Genomic DNA, 8,867 nt, shown 5'->3' on the forward strand with positions numbered 1-8,867 from the left:
GACGCCTGGGTAGCTCAGTGGGTTAAGCCTCTGCCTTCGGCTCAGGCCATGATCTCAGGGTCCTGGGATCGAGCTCTGCATCAAGATCTCTGTTCAGTAGGGAGCCTGCTTCCCCCTCTCTCTCTGCCTCTCTGCCTACTTGTGGTCTCTGTCTGTCAAATAAATAAATAAAATCTTAAAACAAAACAAAGCAAAACAAAAAACCTAGGCCCAATTTTCCCAAAAGCATGATTCTGATTCCAATCTCTATGATGTTATCCCTTGAAGACAATGTCTCTAATTGAGTTGAATTAGTTTACTAAAGAGCATACCCCCGTTTGTTGTATGAGATGAACAATATGCAAGAGGAAAAATGTCACATGGAAGCCACCTGGTCTTCAGTGGAATATAGAATCTGTTCCTTTGGGATGAATTTGTTCCACATTTGAATTCCCACTTAAGGGAAAATAAGAGTGCCTTCTAATAGATTTTAAATAGGAAATGACAACGGAAGCTTATACAAGATTATAAAATGGGAAATTTCATTTAGATAAGCAATAATTTCAAAGTCACCTTCTTAATATTACAGACTCTTCACATAATCATAATTTTATTTTGGTATTATATGGTAATTTCAAATATAGTAAATATAAAGAATTTACCTCTGTAATTATAGCGAGTCTGGTCGTAGTTTAGTGGCAACAAAACTTCAAGTTAGAAGTATGGTCTACCAATTATGAATACATTTGGAAATGGTGTGTCATCTTCACTCCACTTGTCTCACTAAAACAGTGAGCCAAAAAAAGTAGGTCCAAGCTGTTTACTATGGTCAAAATGGGTTGCTTTTGCACTTGATAAAGAAGCAGTCATATTTTGGAAGAAGAAACTGAGGCTATTAATATTTTCAACTTATTTTCAGAAAAGGAAAGAAAGGATAATCTAAGCTAAAGCCAAAATCTTACACAAGGCGGCAGGAGAATGATCTTTTCCCAGATAAAGGGTTTTTCAACTTAGCCATGTTAGGAGGAAGAAGAGATGAGACATTGTGGACTTGACTAACGTTTGTACACTGTTCAAAAAGTTTTCAAAATAATGTGTATTATTTTTCTTCTTTTAGTTGAGACAAACAAACAAACAAACAAACAAAAAACCACTAATGAGCTTACTTTTAAAAGGAGGTAAACAAGAAACTAGCAAAGATTGAGTGTTAGGTATTGTTCCCCTTCTTTTTTTTTTTTTAAATTATGTTATGTTAGTTACCATACAATACATCATTAGTTTTTGAAGTAGTGTTCCATGATTCATTGTTTGTGTAAAACACCCAGTGCCCCATGCAATATGTGCCCTCCTTAATACCCATCACCAGGCTCACCCATCCCCACATCCTTCTCATCTTTAAAACCCTCAGTTTGTTTCTTGGAGTCCATAGTTTTTCATGTTTCATTTCCCCCTCCAATCCCCCCACTTCATTTTTCCTTTCCTTCTCCTAATGTCCTCCATGCTATTCCTTAGGTTCCACAAATAAGTGAAACCATAGGATGATTGACTTTCTCTGCTTGACTTATTTCACTTAACATAATCTCCTCCAGTCCCATCCATGTTGATGCAAAAGTTGGGTATTCATCCTTTCTGATGGCTGAGTGATATTCCATTGTATCCATAGATCACATCTTCTTTATCCGTTTGTCTGTTGAAGGGGATCTTGGCTCTTTCAACAGAATGGCTATTGTGGACATTGCTGCTATGAACACTGGGGTGCATATGGCCCTTCTTTCCAGTAAAATAGAGCTAGCCTATGACCCAGCGATTGCACTACTGAGTATTGACCTCAAAGATACAGATGTAGTGAAAAGAATTAGGTATTGTTAAAGCACAAATGCAGGGGATAGAAGTTATGGTACAGAAGAGGGAAGGGCAACCATATGGCAGAGTAGAATAAAGTAGCTCAGGAAGAAATTCGTCATATCCAGATATTGTAAGGCATGTGGGGTTGGCAGGGAGAGCATGAGAAATCATGAGAGAAGAGAGAGAAAATGGACCAGGCAGGAGAGGTTTATAACATTTTAACATCTAAGGTAAGCATATGCAAAGCAGAATAGGGAAAGAAATAAAAGTTTTTATAAGACTCAATACATAAGGAATAACGTGGAGGACACTGGGAGATGGAGAGAAGTGTGCTGGGGGAAATCGGAGGGAGAGACAAACCATGAGAGACTGTGGACTCTGAGAAACAAACTGAGGGTTTTGAAGAGGACGGTGGCAGGTGGTTGGGTGAGCCCAGTGGTGGGTATTAAGGAGGGAATTTATTACATGAAGCACTGGGTGTGGTGCATAAACAATGAATTTTAGATCACTGAAAATAAATTAAAAGAAAAAAAAAGACTGACTACAGACATGGACCTCAGTGTAACACAGATATGGAACTCACTGGAATACCAGCCACTTCCCACCGACACACACAGACTATGATAATAATAAATAATAATAAATAATAATGCAATTAAGAAAATTGCCTGCCGGGCGCCTGGGTGGCTCAGTGGGATAAGCCGCTGCCTTCGGCTCAGGTCATGATCTCAGAGTTCTGGGATCGAGTCCCGCTGAGCAGAGAGCCTGCTTCCCTCCCTGTCTCTCTCTGGCTGCCTCTCCATCTACTTGTGATTTCTCTCTGTTAAATTAATAAATTAAATCTTTAAAAAAAAAAGAATATTGCCTGCCAAATAATTTTTCCTCTTTTTTATTTTTATGATTATTATTTTTATTTTATTTTTAAAGTTTTTATTTAAATTCCAGTTAGTTAAAATAAGGTTAATATTAGTTTCATGTGTACAATATAGTGATCAACACTGCCATACAATGGCTTACATAAAAAAATGAAAAAAATTTTTAAAAGATTTTATTTTTAAAAACCTCTACACCCAAGGTGGTTTTCAAACGGACAACCCCAAGATCAAGAGTTACATATTTTACTGACTGATCCAGCCAGGCACCCCAACAAATAAAAATTTTATAAAATTGTTCAGTTTGTGGGAGTCTCATTTGCTCAGTCAGTTAAGTGTCTGCCTTTGGCTCAGATCATGATCTCAAGAGTCCTGGGATCGAGCCCCATATTGCTCATGCTCTCGCTCTCTCTCTCTCTCTCTCTCTCTCTGGCTTTTCCTCTTAAATAAATAAATAAAATATTTTTTAAAAAATTGTCGAGTTTGTTTAACTAGTTTTAAACTAGTAGACAGAGATGAAGATAAAGTATGATGTCATGGCAGGGAAAAATACAACTTACACGTTTTAAAAATAAAATGCGCAATGCAAGTTACATCACTTCTTTGATCACCACACTGGGACTTTCCCTACTGAGTTGTTGAAATGTAAGGACCTATTTTATATTTTTATATTTTAGCAAGAGGCTTTCATTGAGGTTAACCCTGAAACTGTCCTTGCTCCCCTTCCCCCAGGGAATTCACTTAAAAACAAGACCTGGAAATCAGCTCCAGGTAACAAAGCCCATATACAAGGGTGGGTCAGGCCAGGTGGAGACATCAATCAGCGGGAGGGGGGGTGGTGTTTGCATATTGACTCCCTAGATACTAAGGAGTATGCCCCACTCCTCTGCCCTTTTGGAACCGTTTTGGCACCAATCCTAATCAAGGTGTAATAGGCTGGGTCAAATGTCTATACTAGGGTAAATTGAACCTCAATTGGTCACCTAGCCTCACTGTGGAGTTTTCTGTGTGTGTTAAAATCTCATTGGTCACCTGTGCGTGGCCAGGCCTGACTTCATGGCCTTTGCCCTTAAAAGCTAGACTGTGAAACAGTGAAGGGTTGCCTTCTCTCATAAGAGGTGTGGCTCTGAAAGTTCGGTTAGATTCTTGATGCTTGGCATGAAATAAGGCTTTGCTTGACCTTCGCTTTACATCAGTCTCGCTCCTTTAATCATAGACCCATTATTGGGGCATAACAGTATTAATCTTATAGTTATAAGTCCACAATGCACCCATCATCCATTCGACCCCTTAACATTCCCCTTTGGACAGACCTATGATCTAGAACAAGCCTTATTTTATAGTGCCTTGTAGGAGATTTTTGCTGCTGCCTAAATTGCCTACTTTCCTCTCACCATTACCACGGAAATTGGGTCCACTGAAACAAAGGGGTAGTGTAAGAAATTAACAACTTCCATAAATCTCTTTAAATCATAAAGTATAAGATAGTGATACCTTTTTTTCTGCCACATAACCAATTTTTGCAAGAATAAGGTCATATAAGAGAATTTACAACACATGCTAGCATTATCCTACTGGACCCAGATCATTTGTATGTTTCGCTGTCTCTGAGAAATGTAGTTATTTACATGACTGAAACCTACAAACTGTTTGATATGACTACTAATATCACCTACATTATTTTAAAGCCTGTTTAAGGCTTCTGAAATACATAGGTTTTGTAAACACTTATTAAGCATCTTGTATATATCAAACACTTTAAAAATCTCTGCTTTAAAAACAAAACAAAAAAACTCTACATCAATGGAACTTTGAGTCTGAAAAAGATACAGGCAATATACAAGGCAACAGATAGAATAATTACATATTTGATTATATACTCCGAGGATGTCACATTAAATTGATATGAAAATGATGAGAAGGATCTGGATTTATTGTCAAAATTTTTTGCCTTAAAAAGAAATTGATATTTAGGGAATTTGTTACTGAAAGAGGTCCCGTGTCAACCAAAAATGTTAAACCATGATCTGACTAAATTTTCCAGTTGTGATCATTGCTTTGTTTAGCTGTCTTATATTAAGACTGAATTTAGTAATTCAGTCTCAGATTTCAGTAAGTCTTTTTTTTAATGATTTTATTTATTTATTAGAAAGAGAGAGGGAGGGGCAGAGGGAGAGGAAGAACCAGACTCCTTGCTGAGCAGGCAGCTGATGCAGGACTGGATCCTAGTACCCTGGCATCATGGCCTAAGCTGAAGGAAGACACTTAACCAACTGAGCCACCCAGGCACTCTAGACTGTAAACTTCTTAATGGTAAAAAAGTTTTTTCTTCTAGTAGTTCCACAGACATTTCTAACATCCATAAGAAAGCATGTACTGATGTAAAATGCCAGCAAATGAAATTATTTAGAAAAGAAAGAAAGAAAAGATATATCTGGATAAAGAGAAAAACAGAAAATCTAATAATACATTGAATTATTAGAGCAAAGAGTGGAGGAAGAGAAAATAAATATGAAATAGAGATTTCCACTAAAAGAAAAAAATTGAATAAGGCAGGAGATTTAGAAAATTATTATGACAGACTTGAGAAAAAAATAAAATAGGAATTTTTAGAAAATAGCAATGAATGAAAAGGTAAATTGTTCCTACCTCTATAATATTAGCCATTTGTTGTTGTTGTTGCTAATTTACCTATTTAAGCTAATAAACAAAGAAAGGTTTCATTTAGGGATAAGGTTTCTATATATATATATTTTTTTTTTTTCCATTTAGGGATAAGGTATATATATATATATATATATATATATATATATATATATATATACTTTATATATAAATTTTCATTGTTAGAAAATGTGTCACAGAAAGTGTTTAAACTTTAAGATACAGATGCAACATGTAACGAACTACATTGTTTGAACGTCTAATTTGTAAATGCTGTTAGAGGAAACTTGGTGGAAATGTCCTTATGTGGTTGTGTTTCTGGAACTAAGTATATTTATTAATAAGGAATAGTTTAAAATTATGAAATGACCAGGAGTGGACAATTTTCCTAATCCTATCAGCTCTTTGCAGCTCTTTTATTAGCCCCCTTCAGGAATATCAGCTTTATTTATCTAATTAAATTTTATATTAATGTGCTTTTGACTTTTGGCCTTTCTCTTCCTTCTGTTCTTTTTTTTCCCCTAAATTACATGTTTCTGTTTAACAGCTACTATCAATTCTTTGATATGAATTCTCAGCATCCATTGACTAACTCCAGAGATGGAGCAGCATCAATGTTTAGAAGCGAAGAATACAAAGCCTTGGGCATCTGGATGGCTCAGTCAGTTAAGCATCTGCCTTCGACTCAGGTGGTGATCCCAGGGTCGTGGGATGGAACCCCAGTTTGAACTTTCTGCTCAGCTGGGAGCCTACTTCTCCCTTTCCCTCTGCCTGCAGCTCCCTTTGCTTGCGTTCTCCCTCTCTTTGTCAACTAAATAAAATAAAGTAAAATAAAATAATGTAAATAATACATTTATTTATTTATTAAAATGCAATTATTACACAATACATAATGTATTGCATAATTATAATAATGATTAAATAAATTATTAAATATTTATATTAAATATATCGATTTAATTAAATAACTATTTTTTAGAATTTAAAATATTTCAAATTTAGATTTTTAAATATTAAATCATTAATTTTATAAATAAATATCTAAACATAATTAAATAAAATAATTTATTTATTAAAATGAATAAAATAATGTTGTCATTATCTGAGCATGTATTTTTAAATAGTCTAAAAGAACCATCTAATACAGTCTAAATACCTTGAGTTCAGATATTTATACTAGTTAACCCAGACACTCAACCCACACACAGTTTCAGAACATTTGTTTTTATCTACTACTCAAAATACGATTGTAATGTATTTATTTATAACTTTGACATAGCAAGGAAACTTGGAGGAAAAGGAGACATTTGCTTTTAATATTTGAAAATTATTTTGTTGATTTAAAAAAAAATAAAAACCTTAACACATGAGCATTTCTTCTTAAATAACACTGTGAAGTTTCTGAGTCGCATTCTATTAAAAGAGCTGATAAAATGGCCTCAGTTACTCTTTTAAATTATCAGCTGAATGTGTAACAAATGAAGTAGAGAGCTTTTTAATTATTTATAAATGTATTGCTTGTGGATGGAGTGCCACATAGAGTTACCTCTCTTTTTGGCTTTGTTTTGTGAGCAGCAGTGGAATCTATGAATGAGATTAAACATAAGGACATTCACAGAAATTCTTAATGAACTTCTGGGGAAGGGCAATAAGTGCAAGGAAAACCTGCAGCAAGACTAATTACAAATTTCAAGTGGTCATCGCTTAATTATAGAAGCTTTTAAGTTCAAGTAATATATCTTTTTTATGAGCCTATCATGTTGTATTAATTACCACAAACTGCACTCTTGAACACTTATCTTTTCACATATTTCTTATTCTTAGTACTTAAAATTACCCTTATGATTGATAAGTAAATGGATTTTACTGACAATGCATTTATTTACATAAATAAATAATGCTGTTTATATATATAAAAACAATTGAATATGTGTATGTGTTCAATGAAATTTTTTTTTCAAATTACCATCTTAATTCTACCACATTGGTTACAAATAGATATAGACTTTATAGATTCATCAAATATTTTATTCTCAAATTTATATCTCCTTTGTGAAGTAAATGAAACTGTATATATTAAATATAATCCTATCACATGTAATAGTTACTAGTGCATCCCAGGACATACATAGGTCAGGTCCTACTCAAGGCATCACGGATAACTGTATTTAACTTTCTATCCTAGGAGTCTTCTGAATATTTCTGTGGCTTTTATACTACAATCAGGAGGAAGAATTCTTTTGCTAAAAGCTTCCAAATCACTATGTGAGTAGATTATTTGTAGACTAGTGATATAATATTATAGTTTAATATGTAAAGCATGATAAAATAAAATGCTATTGCCATATTTAATTTGTTCAGTAAAGCATTCATTTAGTTATCAAGCATTCATTTGCTTTTTTTAAGATTTTATTTATTTATTTGACAGAGAGCACAAGTAGACAGAGAGGCAGGCAGAGAGAAAGGAAAGGAAGCAGGGTCCCTGCTGAGCAGAGAGCCTGATGTGGGGCTCTATCCCAGGACTCTGGGATCATGACCTGAGCAGAAGGCAGAGGCTTTAACGCACTGAGGCACCCAAGAGCCCCAAGCATTCATTTTCTTTATACAGAAGAGATAGAACAATATTATATAGTAGAAAATACAGTAAATAATCTAGAAACCTTGATCATTTTGTTTTGGCAATTTTAGAACATAAAATTAGCTAAAGCTCAAGTGCAAGTTATATTTGTATCCTAGGAGGAAAAGTTAATTAAAAGTTTGTTTATTACCATAGTTTAACACTTCAACAAAATGATAATGAGTCAAAAATTAATGAATATATGAAGTATACAATAAAAACAATAATCTTGAGTGTATGTGACTCACTGTAGGTATTGATAGGCTAGAAATCAAAGGGAAAGTATCTATAGGGTTTGTTCAGTTCCATGCTCATCAGATTAATAGGCTTTCTCATATTGCTTCCTTCACCACATTAATTTGTATAATAAAGTTTTCAAGAGTTAAAGACAGTGATAGGTTCATGGCTGGAGAGAAGGTACAGAATCTAAGATAGTTCAGCAGTGCTTATTATTTAAGAGAAAGACAGCATGGGAGGTGAGGGGTGGAAGGAAAGGGATAAGAAGAGAGAATCTTAAGCAACCTCCTTTCCCAGCACAGAGCCTATAGGGGCTTCATCTCATCGCCCTGAGATAACAACCTGAGCTGAAATCAGATGCTTATCTAATTGAGTCACCCAAGTGCCCCATTTTTTTCCCTGTATCTTTATTTTCATCTCTTTCTGTAACTGAGTTTCCCTTCAAAATCAGGACTTGCATACACAACCTAAATAATTATTTTGGGATTTGATCACATGGAAGAGGAGAGCATGAGAAGAGCTAAGTGGTCCAGGAGAAACATATATGAGTTCAGACTGAGTGGATTATGATTGTGGACAACTGAGCATCAATCCTAATGCACAGAATACATCTCAGAATTATTTTCCTGAAACAAGAAAGAATCTGTTTAACC

This window comes from Mustela nivalis (assembly GCF_964662115.1).
Source record: "Mustela nivalis genome assembly, chromosome: 5".
Taxonomy (NCBI): domain Eukaryota; kingdom Metazoa; phylum Chordata; class Mammalia; order Carnivora; family Mustelidae; genus Mustela; species Mustela nivalis.